The sequence below is a fragment of the Lepidochelys kempii genome, chromosome 1 (assembly GCF_965140285.1).
Source record: "Lepidochelys kempii isolate rLepKem1 chromosome 1, rLepKem1.hap1, whole genome shotgun sequence".
Lineage (NCBI taxonomy): Eukaryota > Metazoa > Chordata > Testudines > Cheloniidae > Lepidochelys > Lepidochelys kempii.
In genome coordinates, this window is record NC_136380.1 from 217,210,507 (window position 1) to 217,230,069 (window position 19,563).

The 19,563-nt window shown below is 49.7% G+C and overlaps 1 protein-coding gene across 1 annotated transcript in view; it reads left to right on the top strand.

The window, feature by feature from the left end:
* LOC140898865 (antigen WC1.1) overlaps positions 1-19,563 on the top strand; it is a 60,762-nt gene that overhangs the window by 7,647 nt on the left and 33,552 nt on the right. The gene's annotated exons all lie outside the window — the stretch shown is intronic.

The following is a 19,563-nucleotide window of genomic DNA, read 5'->3' on the forward strand; positions in this document are numbered from 1 at the left end:
GAACACAGTGAGTGACATTCCTGGTGACTCAGAACTGGACTGTGCCCTGCACTGGGGTCAGGGTGGAACTGACCAGTCTCTCCCTGAGCTCCCTTGGGCAGACTGGGGATGAGCAGGCTGTGCCATCCTCTGCGCCACTAGCAGGGGGCAGCTGGGGCAGTTGTTGTGGGGTGTGGTGTTGGCCCCATTAGCAGGTTTGTGCTGATACATGCCTGGGTACAGCCGCCCAGAGTCTCCCCAGGGCTTCAGCAGCAGCTGCAACCCTGCCTGTGGCTGTGGGAGCTGGGACTGGAGCCAGGGGGGGCGAGTGCTGTGGAGTTTTACCCAGAGTTCCCTGAGGCAGCAGGAGAGGAGCCCTGAGCCTGCACTTGTCAAGGTTCCTCCCCCACTCTGAACTCTAGGGTACAGATGTGGGGACTTGCATGAAAAAAAACCTCCTAAGCTTATCTTTACCAGCTTAGGTCAAAACTTCCCCAAGGTACAAAATATTCCCCCCGTTGTCCTTGGACTGGCCGCTACCACCACCAAACTAATACTGGTTACTGGGGAAGAGCTGTTTGGACGCGTCTTTCCCCCCAAAATACTTCCCAAAACCCTGCACCCCACTTCCTGGACAAGGTTTGGTAAAAAGCCTCACCAATTTGCCTAGGTGAATACAGACCCAGACCCTTGGATCTTAAGAACAATGAATAATCCTCCCAACACTTGCACCCCCCCTTTCCTGGGAAATGTTGGATAAAAAGCCTCACCAATTTGCATAGGTGACCACAGACCCAAACCCTTGGATCTGAGAACAATGAAAAAGCATTCAGTTTTTTACAAGAAGACTTTTAATAAAAAATAGAAGTAAATAGAAATAAAGAAATCCCCCCTGTAAAATCAGGATGGTAGATATCTTACAGGGTAATTAGATTCAAAACATAGAGAACCCCTGTAGGCAAAACCTTAAGTTACAAAAAAGATACACAGACAGAAATAGTTATTCTATTCAGCACAATTCTTTTCTCAGCCATTTAAAGAAATCATAATCTAACACATACCTAGCTAGATTACTTACTAAAAGTTCTAAGACTCCATTCCTGTTCTGTCCCTGGCAAGAGCAGCATACAGACAGACACAGACCCTTTGTTTCTCTCCCTCCTCCCAGCTTTTGAAAGTATCTTGTCTCCTCATTGGTCATTTTGGTCAGGTGCCAGCGAGGTTACCTTTAGCTTCTTAACCCTTTACAGGTGAGAGGAGCTTTCCCCTGGCCAGGAGGGATTTCAAAGGGGTTTACCCTTCCCTTTATATTTATGACACGCCCCCCAAATCTCAGCTAGGGTGAAACACTGGCTGGGATTTCTTCCTGGAGCTCTAGGAAAACAGAGTTAATAAGACACATGCATCTCTAAATATACTACCAAGTACATAAAGACTAACAATATTTTCCACATCTCAAGGATGATTTTAACCAGTTGATTCTGGGAAACTTTCACAGGAGAGTGCATCAGCCACTTTGTTAAAAGCTCCTGAGATGTGTTGGATGTCGAAATCAAAATCTTGGAGAGCTAAACTCCACCGAAGAAGTTTTTTGTTAGTTTCTTTGACGGTGTGAAGCCACTTTAGTGCAGCATGGTCGGTTCGCAGGTGGAAACGCCGTCCCCAAACACATGGGCGTAGCTTTTCCAGAGCTTAGACAATGGCATAACATTCTTTTTCAGTTACTGACCAGTTGCTTTCCCTCTCAGACAGTTTTTTGCTGAGAAACACTACAGGGTGGAATTCTTGATCAGGTCCTTTCTGCATTAAAACTGCTCCCACACCACGCTCGGATGCATCTGTGGTTACCAGGAACGGTTTGTCAAAGTCTGGGGCCCTTAGTACAGGGTCAGACAGGAGTGTCGCTTTAAGCTTGTTAAAGGCCTTCTGACACTTTCCGGTCCACTGAACAGCATTTGGCTGTTTCTTTTTGGTTAGGTCTGTCAGTGGGGCAGCGATTTGGCTGTAGTGCGGTACAAATCGTCTGTAATAACCGGCCAAGCCTAAGAAGGATTGAACCTGTTTCTTTGACTTTGGGACAGGCCACTTTTAGATAGCATCCACTTTGGCCTGTAGGGGGCTGATAGTTCCTTGACCCACCTGGTGTCCAAGGTAAGTCACTCTGTTTAGGCCTATTTGACACTTCTTAGCCTTAACAGTTAGTCCTGCCTCCCTTATGCGCTCAAGGACTTTTTGTAGATGTTCCAGGTGGTCTGCCCAGGAATCCGAAAATATGGCCACGTCGTCAAGGTAGGCAACTGCATATTCTCCTAATCCCGCTAGGAGACCATCTACAAGTCTTTGGAAAGTGGCGGGTGCATTTCGCAGCCCGAAAGGTAGTACGTTAAATTCATACAGCCCGAGATGTGTGATGAAGGCTGACCTTTCCTTGGCAGATTCATCTAGCGGTACCTGCCAGTACCCCTTGGTTAAGTCCAAGGTAGAGATGAACTGGGCCCGTCCCAGTTTCTCTAATAGTTCATCTGTGCGTGGCATTGGATAGTTGTCTGGGCGAGTTACAGCATTTAGCTTACGGTAGTCCACGCAAAAACGTATTTCCCCATCTGGTTTGGGAACTAGAACCACTGGAGATGCCCATGCACTTTCAGAGGGGCGGATTACACCCATCTGTAACATATCCTGGATCTCCCGTTCTATAGCAGTTTTAGCTTGAGGAGACACCCGGTAAGGGTGGACCCTAATTGGGTGAGCATTACCTGTGTCAATGGAGTGGTATGCCCGTTCAGTCAGTCCTGGGGTGGCTGAGAACGTTGGCGCGTAGCTAGTGCACAGCTCCTGGATCTGCTGTCGCTGCATACGCCCAAGGGTCATGGAGAGGTTCACCTCTTCCACACCACCACCACATTTCCCTTCGTAGTAGACACCTTCAGGCCACTCAGCGTCGTCTCCTCCCTGGGCTGTAAACTGACAAACCTTTAATTCTCTGGAATAAAAGGGCTTTAGAGAATTAATATGGTACACCTTAGGCTTTCGGTTGGAGGTGGGGAATGCTATGAGATAATTAACAGCTCCCAGGCGCTCCTGGACCATGAATGGCCCTTCCCACGATGCTTCCATTTTATGGGCCTGGAGCGCCTTTAAGACCATGACCTGGTCTCCTACTTTGAAGGAACGCTCTCTGGCATGTTTATCATACCAGGCTTTTTGCTCTTTTTGAGCATCCTGTAAGTTTTCTCTAGCAAGGGCTAAAGAGGTTCGGAGGGTGTTTTGTAGGTTGGTTACAAAGTCCAGAATGTTAGTTCCTGGAGAAGGTGTAAATCCCTCCCATTGCTGCTTCACCAACTGCAATGGCCCCTTAACCTCACGGCCATATACAAGTTCAAATGGGGAAAACCCTAAACTGGGATGTGGTACAGCTCTGTAGGCAAAGAGCAACTGCTGCAACACTAGGTCCCAATCATTGGAGTGCTCATTTACGAATTTACATATCATGGCCCCCAAAGTTCCATTAAACTTCTCCACCATGCCATTTGTTTGATGATTGTAAGGAGTGGCAACCAAGTGATTTACCCCATGAGCTTCCCTAAGGTTTTTCATAGTTCCTGCCAGGAAATTAGTCCCTGCATCTGTGAGGCTGTCAGAGGGCCAACCTACCCTGGCAAAAATGTCTGCTAGTGCCTGGCACACACTTTTAGCCCTGGTGTTGCTTAGAGCTACTGCTTCCGGCCATCGGGTGGCAAAATCCATGAAAGTCAGTATGTACTGCTTTCCTCTGGGTGTCTTTTTCGGAAAAGGACCCAGAATATCCACAGCTACTCGCTGAAATGGAACTTCAATGATGGGGAGTGGCTGGAGAGGGGCTTTGACCTGGTCTTGGGGTTTTCCCACTCTTTGGCACACCTCACAAGACTGGACATAGGTAGAAACATCCTTGCCCATTCCCTCCCAGTGGAATGACCCCCCCAAACGGTCTTTGGTCCTGTTCACCCCAGCATGGCCACTAGGGTGATCATGGGCTAAGCTCAAGAGCTTGGCCCGGTATTTCGTTGGAACTACCAACTGTCTCTGAGGATGCCAGTCTTCCTGGTGTCCACCAGAAAGAGTTTCCTTGTATAAAAGTCCTCTTTCTACAACAAACCTGGATCGATTAGAAGAGCTGAGAGGTGGTGGGTTGCTCCGTGCCGCCCTCCAAGCTCTCTGGAGGCTTTCATCTGCTTCCTGTTTGGTCTGGAACTGTTCCCTTGATGCTGGAGACATCAGTTCCTCATTGGATTGTGGACCTAGGCTTGGTCCCTCTGGAAGCGATATAGGGGATGGAGCTGTTTCTGTTGACTGTGAACCGCTCTCCGCTGGTGCACTATGTTGGGATTCAGGCTCCGGCTGAGCCTCTTGTGTAGAGTTATCGGCTGCTGCCAGTTCAGGTTCGGTGGGGCCCTCTGGTGTTGAGGTTGCAAGTACTGGATTCAGTGCTGGCACGGGGTCTGGTGTTGGTTGTTTGGCTGGTTCCAGTTCTGGGACTGGTTCCGTCTGGGTCTCTGGGACTGGATCCACTACTGCTGTTGCAGACATTGGCCTGGGGTCCGGGTCCATCACCTCTGACTGGGTCCTGATAGAAGTTTCCAGAACAGAGCTAGGCCTCACGGCTTGTTTAGCCTGGCTGCGGGTGACCATTCCCACCCTCTTGGCCTGCTTCACATGATTGGCCAAGTCTTCCCCCAACAGCATGGGGATGGGATAATCATCATAGACTGCAAAAGTCCACATTCCTGACCAGCCCTTGTACTGGACAGGCAACTTGGCTGTAGGCAAATTGAAAGAGTTGGACTTGAAGGGTTGAATCATCACTTGGATCTCTGGGTTGATTAAATTGGGGTCCACTAAGGAAGCATGGATAGCTGACACCTGTGCTCCGGTGTCCCTCCACGCGGTGACCTTCTTCCCGCCCACACTCACAGTTTCCCTCTGCTCCAAGGGTATCTGGGAGGTATCTGGGCCTGTGGACCTCTGGTGTGATTCCGGTGCAATGAACTGTAATCTGTTGGGGTTCTTGGGGCAGTTGGCCTTCACATGCCCCAGCTCATTACATTTAAAACATCGTCCAGCTGACGGGTCACTGGGGCGAGGAGGGTTGCTGGAGAACGGGGTGTTGGGATGATAAGGGGTCTGGAGGGTTCTTTGGGAGGTAGGTGGGGCTTTGGGCGGCCCCCGGTAATAGGGTGTGGTCTGGGGTGGTCCCTTCTGGTCTCCGCTCCAACTGCAACCAGTTTTCTTCTTCTCTGCCACCTCCACCCATCTGGCTCCAATCTCTCCTGCCTCAATTACAGTTTTGGGTTTCCCATCTAGGATGTATCTTTCTATTTCCTCAGGAACACCCTCTAAGAATTGTTCCATTTGCATTAGGAAGGGCAAATTTACTGGAGAGTCAACACTTGCTCCTGATATCCAGGCATCCCAATGTTTCACAATGTGGTAGGCATGTCGGGTAAATGACATGTCTGGTTTCCACCTTAGGGCTCTGAACCTCCGACGAGACTGCTCGGGTGTTATCCCCATTCTGACTCTCGCCTTGGATTTAAACAGTTCATACTTGTTCATATGTTCTTTAGGCATTTCAGCTGCCACCTCAGCTAAGGGTCCACTGAGCTGCGGCCTCAGCTCTACCATGTATTGGTCAGTAGAGATGTTGTACCCAAGGCAGGCCCTTTCGAAGTTTTCTAAGAAGGCCTCAGTATCATCACCTGCCTTGTAGGTGGGGAACTTTCTGCGATGGGAAGTGGTACCTGGAGAAGGATTGCTAGGGTTTGTTGGTATATTCTGCTGGGCCTTTATCCTCTCCACCTCCTCCACATGCTTCCTTGCCTCCATTTCCCTCTTGTGGGCAGCCTCCTGTACCTCGTTCTCCAGCCGCATGAGTTCTGTCTTTCATGTTCCCTTTGTTTTTCCTCAGCCTGAAATTTGGCTAATTCCAGCTGTAGTCGAGCTGAGGATTTGGTCATTCTAACCTCTCTGTTTTTAACTAACTTTATACCCGAGGTTTAGAAATAAACAAACAAAACTTGGCTGTAAAATTTTGCTGTGCTGGAATAGAATACCTATTCTCTGATAGTGACTGTCAGCCTACAGAAAAAGACAATTCCCTTGTCTCTGCTCTGGGCCCAAATTAAAGCAAAAAACCTCCAACTACTTGGAAACCTGCTTACCCAGCCCAAAGAAAAAGCAAATGGGTAGAACACACACCCCCTATTTACTTTTAGGAAGAAAAGAAAAAAAAAACCTCTGGGTTGGAAGACTGTGAATTTCCCTGCAGGAGTTAAGTACCCTGCCTCCAGGCAAAGAAAACCTGCAATTCACAAGATAATCCCCTTTTGTCTCTGCTTGGCCACAAAGCAGAGAGAAACCAAGCTGCTTTCAGTTTCAAAGCTGCTTTCTGGACTTCCTAAAAATTCCTTTTTAAAATCTGTATTTCTAGTTCAAAAAATCTCAACTGGATCTCAAAATGATTTCAGGTTAATCCCACCACAATGCCACCATGTCACGGTTCCTCCCCCACTCTGAACTCTAGGGTACAGATGTGGAGACCTGCATGAAAAACCTCCTAAGCTTATCTTTACCAGCTTAGGTCAAAACTTCCCCAAGGTACAAAATATTACACCCGTTACCCTTGGACTGGCCGCTACCACCACCAAACTAATACTGGTTACTGGGGAAGAGCTGTTTGGACGCGTCTTTCCCCCCAAAATACTTCCCAAAACCCTGCACCCCACTTCCTGGACAAGGTTTGGTAAAAAGCCTCACCAATTTGCCTAGGTAACTACAGACCCAGACCCTTGGATATTAAGAACAATGAACAATCCTCCCAACACTTGCACCCCCCCTTTCCTGGGAAATGTTGGATAAAAAGCCTCACCAATTTGCATAGGTGACCACAGACCCAAACCCTTGGATCTGAGAACAATGAAAAAGCATTCAGTTTTTTACAAGAAGACTTTTAATAAAAAATAGAAGTAAATAGAAATAAAGAAATCCCCCCTGTAAAATCAGGATGGTAGATATCTTACAGGGTAATTAGATTCAAAACATAGAGAACCCCTGTAGGCAAAACCTTAAGTTACAAAAAAGATACACAGACAGAAATAGTTATTCTATTAAGCACAATTCTTTTCTCAGCCATTTAAAGAAATCATAATCTAACACATACCTAGCTAGATTACTTACTAAAAGTTCTAAGACTCCATTCCTGTTCTGTCCCTGGCAAGAGCAGCATACAGACAGACACAGACCCTTTGTTTCTCTCCCTCCTCCCAGCTTTTGAAAGTATCTTGTCTCCTCATTGGTCATTTTGGTCAGGTGCCAGCGAGGCTACCTTTAGCTTCTTAACCCTTTACAGGTGAGAGGAGCTTTCCCCTGGCCAGGAGGGATTTCAAAGGGGTTTACCCTTCCCTTTATATTTATGACAGGAGCCCTGAGCCTGCACTTGGCAAGGGGGAGGGGCCAAAACAGCTGGGGTAGGTGCAGGGGGCAAAAACTGGCTATACTGCTCCACATGTCTACGCTCCTTCCCCGAATCCCCCTGCAGGGAACTCCCACATGGTGCATAGCTCTTTGCTCCACAGCCTGCCCAGCTGTCTTCCCATGCAGGGTGGGCTAGATTTACCCCCCAGCACAATGTCATGGAGACTGCACCTGGATCCCTCTGCACTCTGCATTTGGGAATTAATTTGTATGCATAACCTGGCTTCATCAAAGCGTGTGCAAGTAAAATGCCTGGGGACAGGGCTTTGCACAGCGTGACAAATGCACTGAGAGAAACAGCTCCTGACGCAGATAAGACTTAGAGTAGGACCATGGATCACTGCATCTGGCTGAACAGCGATAACGCCTCTTTGTTCTGATTAGCTCAGTTTGCACCTTGCTTCTAGTCCCTGATCACCACCATTGGTGAGGTCACACCTGAGCGCGGGGGTCAGTGCTCTGTGTGTCTCCCCCTCACACCCTGCCACTCACTTACTATCCTCATTGTAGGATCTCCAGAAACTGTCTAGAGTGTTCACCCCAGCTCTGTACCTTCTGGGCCCCGGCTGTGTCAGCACAAAGGGGCCACAGTCACCGTAAGCCCCACCCCTTCCCGCGGAAATATGCCTGGCACGGTGGTGGCCTCCTCAACGGGCTCTAAACGGGAGTAAACCCCAGCACGTGGAGGTGCATTTGTAACATTGACAGACCCTGGTTGGTGGCAGGCAGGACTGACCCTGGGACCTCTGAAGCTTAGTGCTGTGGGCCTCTACTGCATAAGCTAAAAAAGCACCTGCCTATTAACCAAGGATGTAGCACACTCATAAAAATCTAGGTGATTTCGGTGCCACTAGAGGGAGACCGAGCAGCACACCCATCAGGCATGGGTTACGCATTGGCTTCCTCTCAGTCCCTGTGCCACTGGATGCTTGTAATTTCTTTGAGTTGCTTGGTGATTGTTTTTTGGGCTTTCTGGCTCTTTAAGTGGCTTGTTGCTTGTTGGAGTTGTTGCTTGTTTGGGCTTCCCAAGTGGCTGCTGCTGCTACCAGGGCCGAGGGTCTCTTTGTGGGCTTCATTCTGGGTTTCCCACATAAAGTGAGTCCTGCAGCTGCAGTCTCTTAGCTCATCCTGGTGTAACTGACTGAGCTGCACCGTCCTTATTTCCACTGTTTCTGTACCAGAAATGCACAAGTACAGAGAGGAGCTAATTTACATAATGGGAGGAGCCAAAAGCAGTAACCTGACAGCCAAAACCCCCATTCCCTGCTGGGCCAGTTCTTGTCTCTTCAGCAGCTCTAGGATCAGAGGCGTGTGTGTGTGTGTGTGTGTGTGTGTGTGTGTGTGTGTGTGTGTGTGTGTGTGTGTGTGTGTGTGTGTGTGTGTGTGTGTTGGAGGGGGGAGGGCACATGACCCAGATTTCTGCCACAGTTTCCCAGCCCTGCTCAGTCACATGGTGCAGCCAGGCCCCTACTCCCTGCAGGGCGGCTACCAGAACCTGTGAGCTGCAAGCTGTGCCCCTCGGGGAGAGGCAGGAGCAACAGACGGGAGCTGCAGGGAGGTGGGCACTGCTTTCTGGGAGGGGAGACTGAGGGCCAGGAGGGGGCCTGTCTGGAGGAGGGGGAATAACTTGAGCTGTTCTGGGGGTGGTCGAAAGTTTAAATTGTGCCCCTCCATCCCAGGGTGACCACATAGCAAGTATGAAAAATCGGGACAGAGGTGGGGGGGGGGAGAAATAGGCGCCTATTTAAGAAAAAGGCCCAAATATCGGGACTGTCCCAATAAAATCGGGACATGTGGTCACCCTACTCTACCTCCACACTATCAGCAGTTATGGGTCGTCTCTGCCTGGGATTGTAAATCCTGAACTTCTGGACTGTTTCCTGCTGCTTGGGGGATTTGGGAAGTATTCAGAGCGTGCAAAGGAACTTGACCGACTGTCTGGGAATTAGGCAGGCACAAGCAGTTCCCAAGGTAAATGCAGAATAAACAAAAAGTGGAAACCTACGTGTCTGAGAAACCCTCACTCCAACCATCCCAGTTACCCGGTTTTGAATATGTAACTCATCTTGGTACCAAAGCAACCGATGAGCCATATAAATGGAGTGTCCCTTCATGTTTAGTATTAATGACACTAAGCTGGGGGGAGAGGTAGATAGTGTCCAGAGTGATCTAGAAAAATTGGAGGATTGGGCCAAAAGAAATCTGATGAGGTTCAACAAGGACAAGTGCAGAGTCCTGCACTTAGGATAGAAGAATCCCATGTACCGCTACAGGCTGGGGACTGACTGGCTAAGAGGCAGTTCTGCAGAAAAGGACCTGGGGATTACAGTGGACGAGAAACTGGATATGAGTCAGCACTTAGCCTTCTTCCCCTCTATTCAGCACTGATGAGACCACATCTGGAGTATTGCGTCTAGTTTCAGGGGCCCCAATACAGAAAAGATGTGGACAAATTGGAGAGAGTCCACTGGAGGGCAACGAAAATTATCAGATGGCTGGGGTACATGATTTATGAGGAGCGGCTGAGGGAACTGGGCTTGTGTAGTCTGCAGAAGAGAAGAGTGAGGGGGGATGTGATAGCAGCCTTCAACTACCTGAATGGGGGTTCCAAAGAGGATGGAGCTGGGCTGTTCTCAGTGGTGGCAGATGACAGAACAAGGAGCAATGGTCTCAAGTTGCAGTGCGGGAGGTCTAGGTTGAATATTAGGAAACACTATTTCACTAGGAGGGTGGTGAAGCACTGGAATGGGTTACCTAGGGAGGTGGCGGAATCTCCATCCTTAGAGGTTTTTAAGGCCTGTCTTGACAAAGCCCTGGCTGGGATGATTTAGTTGGTGTTGGTCCTGCTTTGAGCAGGGGGTTGGATGAGATGACCTCCTGAGGTCTCTTTCAACCCTAATCTTCTACGATTAAACACTATTTACCTCATAAATAAAGTATTCTTGCCCTGAACTTAGAGACATTTACACTTAACGAAAAAATTCCTCAGCACTTTAAATTTCATGCATGAATGCTCAGTGTGTGTTGTTCATTTGAAGTCTTTATCACATGTTGGCACCTGTCACGGAGTGTGGGGAGGTGAGGGTCCTGCACCCCACTCTTCCTGCGATTCACCGTGACTCTCATCCAGCCAGTAAAATGGAAGATTTATTAGACAACAGGAACACAGTCCCAAGCAGAGCTTGTAGGTAAAACTAGAACCCTTCAGTCAGGTCCCTCTCGGGGGCAGAGAGCTTAGACCCCAACCCTGGGGTTCCCTCCATTTCCCCAGCCAGCTTCAAACTGAAGCTCCACTGCAGCCCTCTCCTTCCAGCCTCCCCAGTCTCCTCCTCCAGCCTTTGTCCGTTTCCTGGGCAGAAGGTGTCACCTGTCCCCATCCCCCTCCCGGCTCAGGGTACAGACTCAGGTATCCTCCCTCAAGTAAAGTCACCGCCTGCTATCTCATCCCCCATGCAGATAGTCCCAGTAAAACTAAACGACATTCCCAGGTCAGTCCGCCCCGCTCCCTACAGCTACAGCGTCACAGCACCACACCTGGGCCTTGGCAGGTGTCATAGATTTACAGGATCTGTGCTATGCCCCAGCTTTTAAACAGTCCCTTGGAGGAACGCCTTCAGTGTGCCAGACCCTCAAGGGCGGCTCTCTTTCTTAAGGTGGGTCACGTGGCCTCAATCCCTCTGTGGCAGGGCAGGGGCATAAACCCCTTGGATGCCCTGATAAAGGGATGACTCCTCCCCTGCTTCCCAGCAGGGCAGCGGGGTGCAGGGGCCCAGACACTCAGCAAGGAGCTCAGCTGCAGACCCTAACGAGGGCAGGCTCAGGGGAATCAACTGAGCCAAGTGGAGCCAGCTGGGCTGTTGACTGGGAGGAGATATAAGCCCAGAGATAGGCTCAGTGGGAGGCTAGCCAGGGGAGCAGACAGAGGGACTGCAGCTCTGTCTCTACCGACTACAGAAAGCCTTGGGGCCGGAAGACCCAGGGAAGGGTCAGTGTGGGGGATCGGTGTTGGGGGAATTGGGGCTGCACTAAGCATTGTAAATGAAAAGACACCGGTGAAACAACTGAAAGAGGCGTTGGGACCCCTTCTTTGACCAGCCTGAGCACAGGGATGCGAGGCCAGGAACTTGTGCAGACCCTGTGACCGCCTCCAAGACTGAGCCTCTGTGCTCCAGCACTCCTGTTTCACACTGTGAGCTCTGCCCAATGAGTCCAACTGAGTTAGACCTCTACTCAGAGACTTTTACATTCATCAGGGACCAGTGTACCTCAGCAAGTATCTGCAGTGACTCCAGGCAGCCTTTTCAAAACCCAGCAGGATTTATTAGTCAACTGGAATACGGCATCGGGAAGTCCTATGGTTAAGGTTACCATGTGTCTGGGTTTTCCCAGACATGACCTCTTTTTCTGGTCTGCCAACATCTGTCCGGGTGGATTTTCCAAATAAGAGAAAATGTCCAGGATTTTTCCAGATGTTGCAGCTCAGAAAGAGCCATCTCCACACCCTGGTTGGTCCCTCCCCTGAGCATCTGCACCTCCTGGATCCTGCCAGCCCCCGCGCAGCTTGGCCCACCAGGTAAGCGGAGCCACCAAGCACCTCTCAGCCTGGCCGCCTGCCCCACCACAGGACCTCAGAACCTGACCAGGAGTGGTGAGACAGTCAGGCCCCAGCTCCCAGCCCAGGGAAGGGGGAGAAGCCCTCAGGGAGACCTTGACTGATGGGCTGGCTCTGCGTCCCAGGCATGCACCAGCTGGCCTGCCACCATGACAGGAAGCGCGGCACTGACCCCCACCTCGAGAGTGAGACTTCAGGTACTCCCTCCATCACTCCCCAAATACTCCCTCCCAGTGCACACACCCCTCCAGCATCCTCCAAATACTCCCTCCCAGTACACAGACACACACCCCTCCAGGACCCCCCAAACATCTCCTCCAGCACCCCTGACCTGTAACCCCTCTCCAGTGCCCCTCCCCCACTGTATACTCTATTTGGAAACTTGAAATAGGGTAACACTACCATGGATTAGCACAGAGAAGAAGCAAAGGTTAAGATATGGTCCATACTCGCCAAGTCCGGGCTGCCGTGAGCCATGCTGCTGTGGACCCATCTTGGTTTCCACTTTTTCTCTGTCTCTTTGTCTCTCAGTCCCAGGTGAGCTCTCATGTCTCCCCAAAGGCTAGCTCTTATCCGAGACTCCTGTCACTGCTCAGTCCATGGTGGTCCTCCTGCCGATTATGGCCAATTATCCATATTGCACTAAAGCAAACACATCACAATTCCCATAGTCTACATGCCAAGCAGCAATCTTGTACCTACAAGGCAGTACCAGGAGGGGAGCATGAAAATGGACATGCCCCAGGTGAGAACAGCAGAGAGACCACCACAGAGCAGATTGAGTACGGTCCCTGTACACCAGCTTTGCACGTACAACAGCCACTTACACCAAATTTGCCCAGGCTTGCACTGGAGAATATGCACAATACAGATTTTGCTGACCACTCCCTTTTTTGCTGAGCCACTGTCCAAATTCTCTTTTGGAGCGTGCCTCTTGTCTCACTGAGCCAGCGGGTCTAGTTGCAGCTACAGCGACTTCACTCAGCCACCAATCACCTCAGAGGTGGCAAATGGGTGCAGGGCACTCGTGGTGATGGTAAAGGCCCACTTAACACCAATGCAGCTGCCCACACATAGTTCTATGGAGACCTGAGCCCCCTGCGTGCACGTAGCCCAGCAGTCACTACTAGAGTGAAACATTTCTCACACTGGTGAGCTATTTATCCTCACTGGAGCTCTACGAGTCCCGCCCGAGACAGGAGGCCTTTGTTCATTCATTGCAGTGAAGGCCAGACTCTCCTTACTGCCTCTGGACAGACAGCTGCGCATGTCAGAGGCTGTGGAGTTAAGTTTAAATTCGCTGACAAAAAACTTCATAAACACAGAGTTCATGTTGCCTGGAGGTATCTTGTGCCCTTCTAGGATATCGAGTTGGGAAAATTCAGACCCCTGAAAACCAGGTAATGGACAGTATGGTAAATGTCAAGTCAGTCTTAACTCTGCCCCTGGAGCTGGAACTAGCCACTGGCACTGGAATTATTTGCCTGTGCTCCAGCTGCAGTCCCTGTGTTAGGTGTAGCTGTACTGAATGGTGGAGGCATGAGTGGGAGCACTTTGGCAGAGCTGTGACTGTGATATGAGGAGGTCTGGGTCTAAGCCACCCTGTGATCAAAGGGAAGAGGTGCCTGTGTACCCTGGGGGATCCCGCATACCTCATTTCAGCGCTGTGTTCTGCAGGGTGTGTCAGTGGTGGAGCACAGGCATCTTCTTGCCGCGGGGATTGCAGCTGTGAGGTGAGAGATGGAAGCAGTCTGTGTGTTTAACGATGGGTAGGTGAAAGGACAGTGTTCGCTGGAACCCTGTGAGTACGGTTGAAGGGGTTGTGAGGGGGCAAAGGGGCTGTAAAATGTAACAAGTGTGGGGTTGTTTCTGACTGGGAAATAGAGTCAGTGTTTGGAGGGCACTGGCCACTGAGGACCCCGCTCTGTGACTGTTAAATGTTTCCATTTTCTTGTTTGCAGATGCTCCTGTCCCAGGCCTTTCCTTTCCCTTGCAATGGCTCCCATTTTACAGTTTGTTTTCTGAATGTGGGTCAGTGTCATGGAGGGTCTCAGCCCAGCTGTGGGACCCATGGCCTGGGTGGAGGCTTATGTGGGAGGAATCTCTGATCCTGCCAGGAGTTAGCCTGCTCTGCGGGGTGGAAGGTTTTGTGTTGATGCAGTCGTTCATCAGGGCAGTAGTGATGCTGGTGCTGTCTGCCCCACGGGGCCCTGGGACTGGGGCTGCCAGTTGCCACTATTGGGGGAAAATATTTGGGAAACTTAGTCATGGTCATAGAAACATTTAATGAAAATCATTGAATTAGTGAATTTTCCTGTTGGCAAATAATGTTTATAACCGTTAACTTCTTTTCAAAAAATTGTATATAAATTTACATTGGGAATGCCAAAGAGGCTGATGGGAGTTCAGTGACACTTTTAGTGAAACTAGGGATCCTAAGTGCACAAGGTCCACGTTTTAAAAGATATTTAGGTTTCTATAAATGCAGATAGGTGCTCAGTGGGATTTTCAAATGTGCCTGGTGCCGAACTTCCAGGAGATTTGGAAAGTCCCAGTAGATGCCTGTCTGCACTCCTAGGGCCTGAATGTCCTTTAAAATCTGGCCCTGAGTCACTTTTGAAAATGACACGTAGGCTCCTAGGTCACTGAGGCACATCTGAAATGTTTCCCCTTAGACTAAAATCCCGACCCAGGCACCCAGCCAGAGTAGCTTAGAAGATGCACAGGGGGCAGGATGTTTATGGGGTCCCTTTCCCACCCTTATAGGATGACCTGGCAATGGATTGATCGTCCCGGCTCTCTGATACCCTGTAGACCTGGTGTAGCATAGAGGGATCAGCCAAAAGCATATCTCGGCCTTACAGAGCACAAAAAAATCATATTATGGAGGAATTTCCTGTGACTCCATAGTTAACATAACAACTATGGGCCCATTATAAGTTTTATTTTTAACTCTTCACTTTTAACAGTTAGTAGGAGTAATAAATTCCAATGCAAAAGGCACAAGGAAGAGTAGAATATTTTCCTTTTGAATTTCAAATGTTTTAACATCTTCCCCTGGCAATGGGAACTAAAGGTAAGTGTTTAATCTTAAGCCTCTCTGGATTGTGAGTGGTTCTATGCAAAATCTCACCATCCTTTTAACATGGGGGACGCGAGGGCAGGGGGGCGTGATATGCATTTCCTAGCATTGTTAAAAAATAAAGATGATGGGCAGGACTTTATAAAAATGAGTTTCATTGCCAATACTTTTCGGCAGAAAACAGACTGGCCCTTGCAGATGTAAATTCTCTAGCAACAACAGAAACAGCCTAGACTCCACTAGTTGGGCATTCACGGTGCCATTTGTGTTGAGTTTCCTTCATCAATAGCACTGCAGTTCCCATGGAACAGTCTGTGTACAGTATCCTCTGTGTTTTTGGCCCTCTCGTCAGGACCTGGGGGGAAGAAAGATTTCTCTTCCCTAAGACCTTTCTGAGACTGGGCTCAGCTCGCCCTGTTCCTCTCTCTTTCCCTACCGGGGCATCCTTCCTGTGCTTCTTTATCAGATGTGGGCTGATGGGCTACTTGGCTCTTTATCCACCCAGCCTGTAAACCTTCTTATCTAATTACCTCAGTCAGCTTTCTTTGGGGGACTAACTGACATCTAAAAGATCAGTGTCACACTGTCTGGAGGGGTCATGACTGTGAGTTCCTACCTCAGGAGAGATTGTCAGAAAACAGGGTAGACGCTGCAAACTGGTGGTGTGTTCTATCTTTAGATTTCACGAGGTCAGTAACAAATGTGAACTCCTGGATTCATAGGCACTGACTCCATGGAAAAAATTAACAGGACTTAGCACCCACCAGAAGCCAAGCTCCCCCAGCACCTCCTGCCTGCTGGCGGCTCTGCCAATCAACTCCTCTGCCTCCCTCCCTGTGCCTCCCACCCACCACGATCAGTTGTTCAGCGGCATGCAGGAGGTGCTGAGTGGGAGGGGGAGGAGCAGGCATGAGGCGTGCTCAGATGGGGGAGGGGTAGAAAGAGGCGGGGTGGAGGGCATTGGGGAAGGGGTGGAGTGGGGGCAGGTCTGGGGGCAGAGCGGGAGTTGAGAACGCCCTGGGGCAATTGGAAGATAACTGTAACAGTCTTACCATGAAGAAAAGGAGGACTTGTGGCAGTCTCTAAGGTGCCACAAGTCCTCCTTTTCTTTTTGCGAATACAGACTAACACGGCTGCTACTCTGAAACCAGTCTTACCATGGAGTCACAGACCCTTAGACTAGTAGTGGGCAACCTGCACCCTGCAGGCCGCACACCACTGCCTTAGACTCCCCAGAAAAGCTGGACTCTGCAATCAAATGGTTACTTACACCAAAAATCACACCCCATTCACTTTGCTCCCAAGAGACCAGTCACTTACCCTAGATCAATTGGTATCCTGGATCTTACACCAAAGACAACTCTGGTAGCCAATTGTATAGTAAATGAACTAAAGATTTATTAGCTAAGAAAAGGAAATGAGAATTGAGAGGTTAGAGCAGTAAAATATATGTACAAGTGAGTCACAGTCTATAATTCAAAACAGTACCAGAGATGTAGTCATCTGCCAGTTTCCCAAAAGTCTCTCAGGGCTACCCAGAAGAACTCTGGGGATCTCCATCTTTTTGTTCACTTATTCCAACCTATTAGAATCCAGACACTCCAGAGATGAAGGATCTTTTCGTGAAACTGTACGTATAGCTTCTTCTCGCAGAAAACAAGCTGACAGAGTAACTACCCAGGTGGACTCTTCCTTTGATGACAGAGATTGAGGAATGCATTTAGAGTGTTTGCCTCCGATCATCACACACAATGACCACTTGCTTTGAAATTAGCACTTTTCTGTGAAAATTCTTCATTTGCATTCCACAAGGCTTCCTTCTTGTTTGATGGGTTATTTAGTTACAGGGCTATAAACAGTGTAAATATTTGCTATTGCATTATAACGAGATACAGATAAGTGAGAACAATGCAAATAGCATCCTGTTAGCTTTCTTGAAAATTAAACACTCTTATACATTTACACATTTAATAATCACTTTGATCAATACTAATACACACGTGAATGGGCCAGGCTGTCCATCTGTAAGTTTTCAGTGAGACCTGGGGCATTGGCATGAACTGGCACCTGATCTGCCAGCATCACAATCAGAGTGCAGGCTCATCTGTTGGCTCCCGGCACTCTGTCCCAGGGAGACTGTCTTCCCTTACTGGGCCCAGGCAGTGCAGAAGGGAAACCACCTGAACTGAATGTAGAAGGGACAAGAATCAGACCAGGATGAGAGGAGGAGGGTAGATGGGGACAAGGAGCCTTTGGGTGGCCGGGGGACAGATGGACATTCTGAGACTAGATACTGGTGAGAAGCAAGAAACTGGGACTGGGAGAGAAAGGGGGAGATGGAAACTGGCTGGGCAAGGGGACTGGGAGGAGGGAGGGGGAGGAGACTATTACGGGCTCGGCAGGGTAAATAGAACAAGAGTCGGGGGACAGAGACTGTGACTTGCTGAGCAAGGAGATTGGGAGCTGGGGGAGACTGGGACTGAGTGGAGAAGGAGTCTGGGACTGGGAACCAGTGGGAAGGAACTGGGAGTGGGCATCCCAGCTGGAGCTGCACATTTGTAGTGGGAATAAACTTCAGGTTTGTTACAGGGCGCGTGAAGGGCTGGGCTGCCTAGTGGTTGGTGCCCCTGACCTCCAGCCCCTTGTTTTCAAGGTCAATTTGTCTCAGTCTTTTAGGCAGTGGGGCAGGAAAACCCAGGCCCTCCCTCTCCACTGGGTCCCAGCCCAGGGTCCTGCATGCATCTACCCCTGAATAGGGGAGACCTCCCAGCAGCAGCGAGTCAAAATCCCCTTCCCAGGGCTACTTCCTACCACTGTCCCTTTTGTTTGGGGCATGGCCCCTCTAGTCCAGTTTGCTGGGTGACTTGCATCCTATAGCGTCCTCTCGTGGATGTTTGGTGGCACCGTGCTGCAGTCCCAAAGTTTTTCAGATGGGGCAGCCACAAGTTTGGTGAGACTGAACCCCACAATGTCTCTGGGCTTCAGGGACCCAGTTACCTCAGTTGCCAGAGGCTCCTAGCTCTCCTCCACAGTCTCCCTTGGCTGGGGAGACAGTGATTACTCCCTGGTGGCTGCCTCCACTGGTAGGCTAGTGACCCTTCCCCCTCAGGTAGGGACGCGGATAGCTCCAGCCTCTTCGCCAGTCAGCCCTCAACTGAGCCAGGCTCTCTCCTTTTCTCCGCCCAGGCCTGGCATTGGCTGCAGGTACAGCGGGATGGGGCTAGCTGGGCCCAAAGGCTCCCTTTAACCCCTGCCGTGCTGGCAGAGTAGTTCCACATGCCTGTGCTGAAGTTTGGACAGGAAGATGAGTCTTTCCATGGTCCTTATAGTTATGTCCATTCTTGTCACTAATCCCTGTCTTCCCTGGGTATAGGTGCAGGGCCAGCTCATAGGCCAAACCCCGGGTTACTTCCTCAGGCCATCAGCTATTGACTGTAATGTGAGTTTGCTTTGTACAGACTGAGTACAAACAGAATAAAGGACTCAGGATTGGGCCAATTAAGGATTGTTCCAGAAATAACCAGTCAGCCGTCTACAAACTGCCCTGTGCACTAGATATCACTGAGAACAAACACATGTGGTAAGCGTGATTCTGCACCAAGCAATTTTTGAGAGATGCTGTCCTGACTGAATACTCAAAAACTTTCCAAAAAGTGACAGTCGTCTTCTTATATGTAGCGTTGCTGTAGCCGTGTTAGTCCCAGGATATTTGAGAGACAAGGTGGGTGAGGTAATATCTTTTATTGGACCCACTTCTGTTGGAGAGAGACAAACTTTTGATCTGACAGAGAAGAGCTGTGTGTAAGCTCAGAAGCTTGTCTCTTTCACCAACAGGAGAGGGTACAATAAAAGATATTACCTCACCCACCTTGTCTCTCTCAACCCCTTCTCGTCCAGCTTTCAGTTTTCATTTCTGGTTGGATGCATACCAAACGTCGCCACAACATTCTCCTCTGGCAAGGTCCCTTCCTCCATCAGTGCACGGGCTGGATGGTGCCTAGGGAGTGAATCAGGGATGCACAGTGACAGAGGCTGTAGTATGGAAGCCCACAGCTCCCTTTGTTGCAGCAGCAGCATCGCCATCATCGGCGATCCCTCCATTCGAGGATGATGTCTGACACAGATTTACATCTGGGCCCTGCAACGACTCAGGGGTCCGATGCTGGAACCATAGATCTGCCCGCAGTAGGTACAGACATTTGCTGACAGGTCAGCTGCCTGCTGTGAGAGAGTTCTTTTTCTTGCTTTCATTCTCTCTTTTCAACTTCAGGGGCAATGCACTTCTCGAAGCGGGCCACTGCCTGGTGGAGAATGAAGCATCATTGTGATCAGTTGGTTGCTTGCTCCTCCCAGCTTGTGATGTCCACATGAGTTTTCC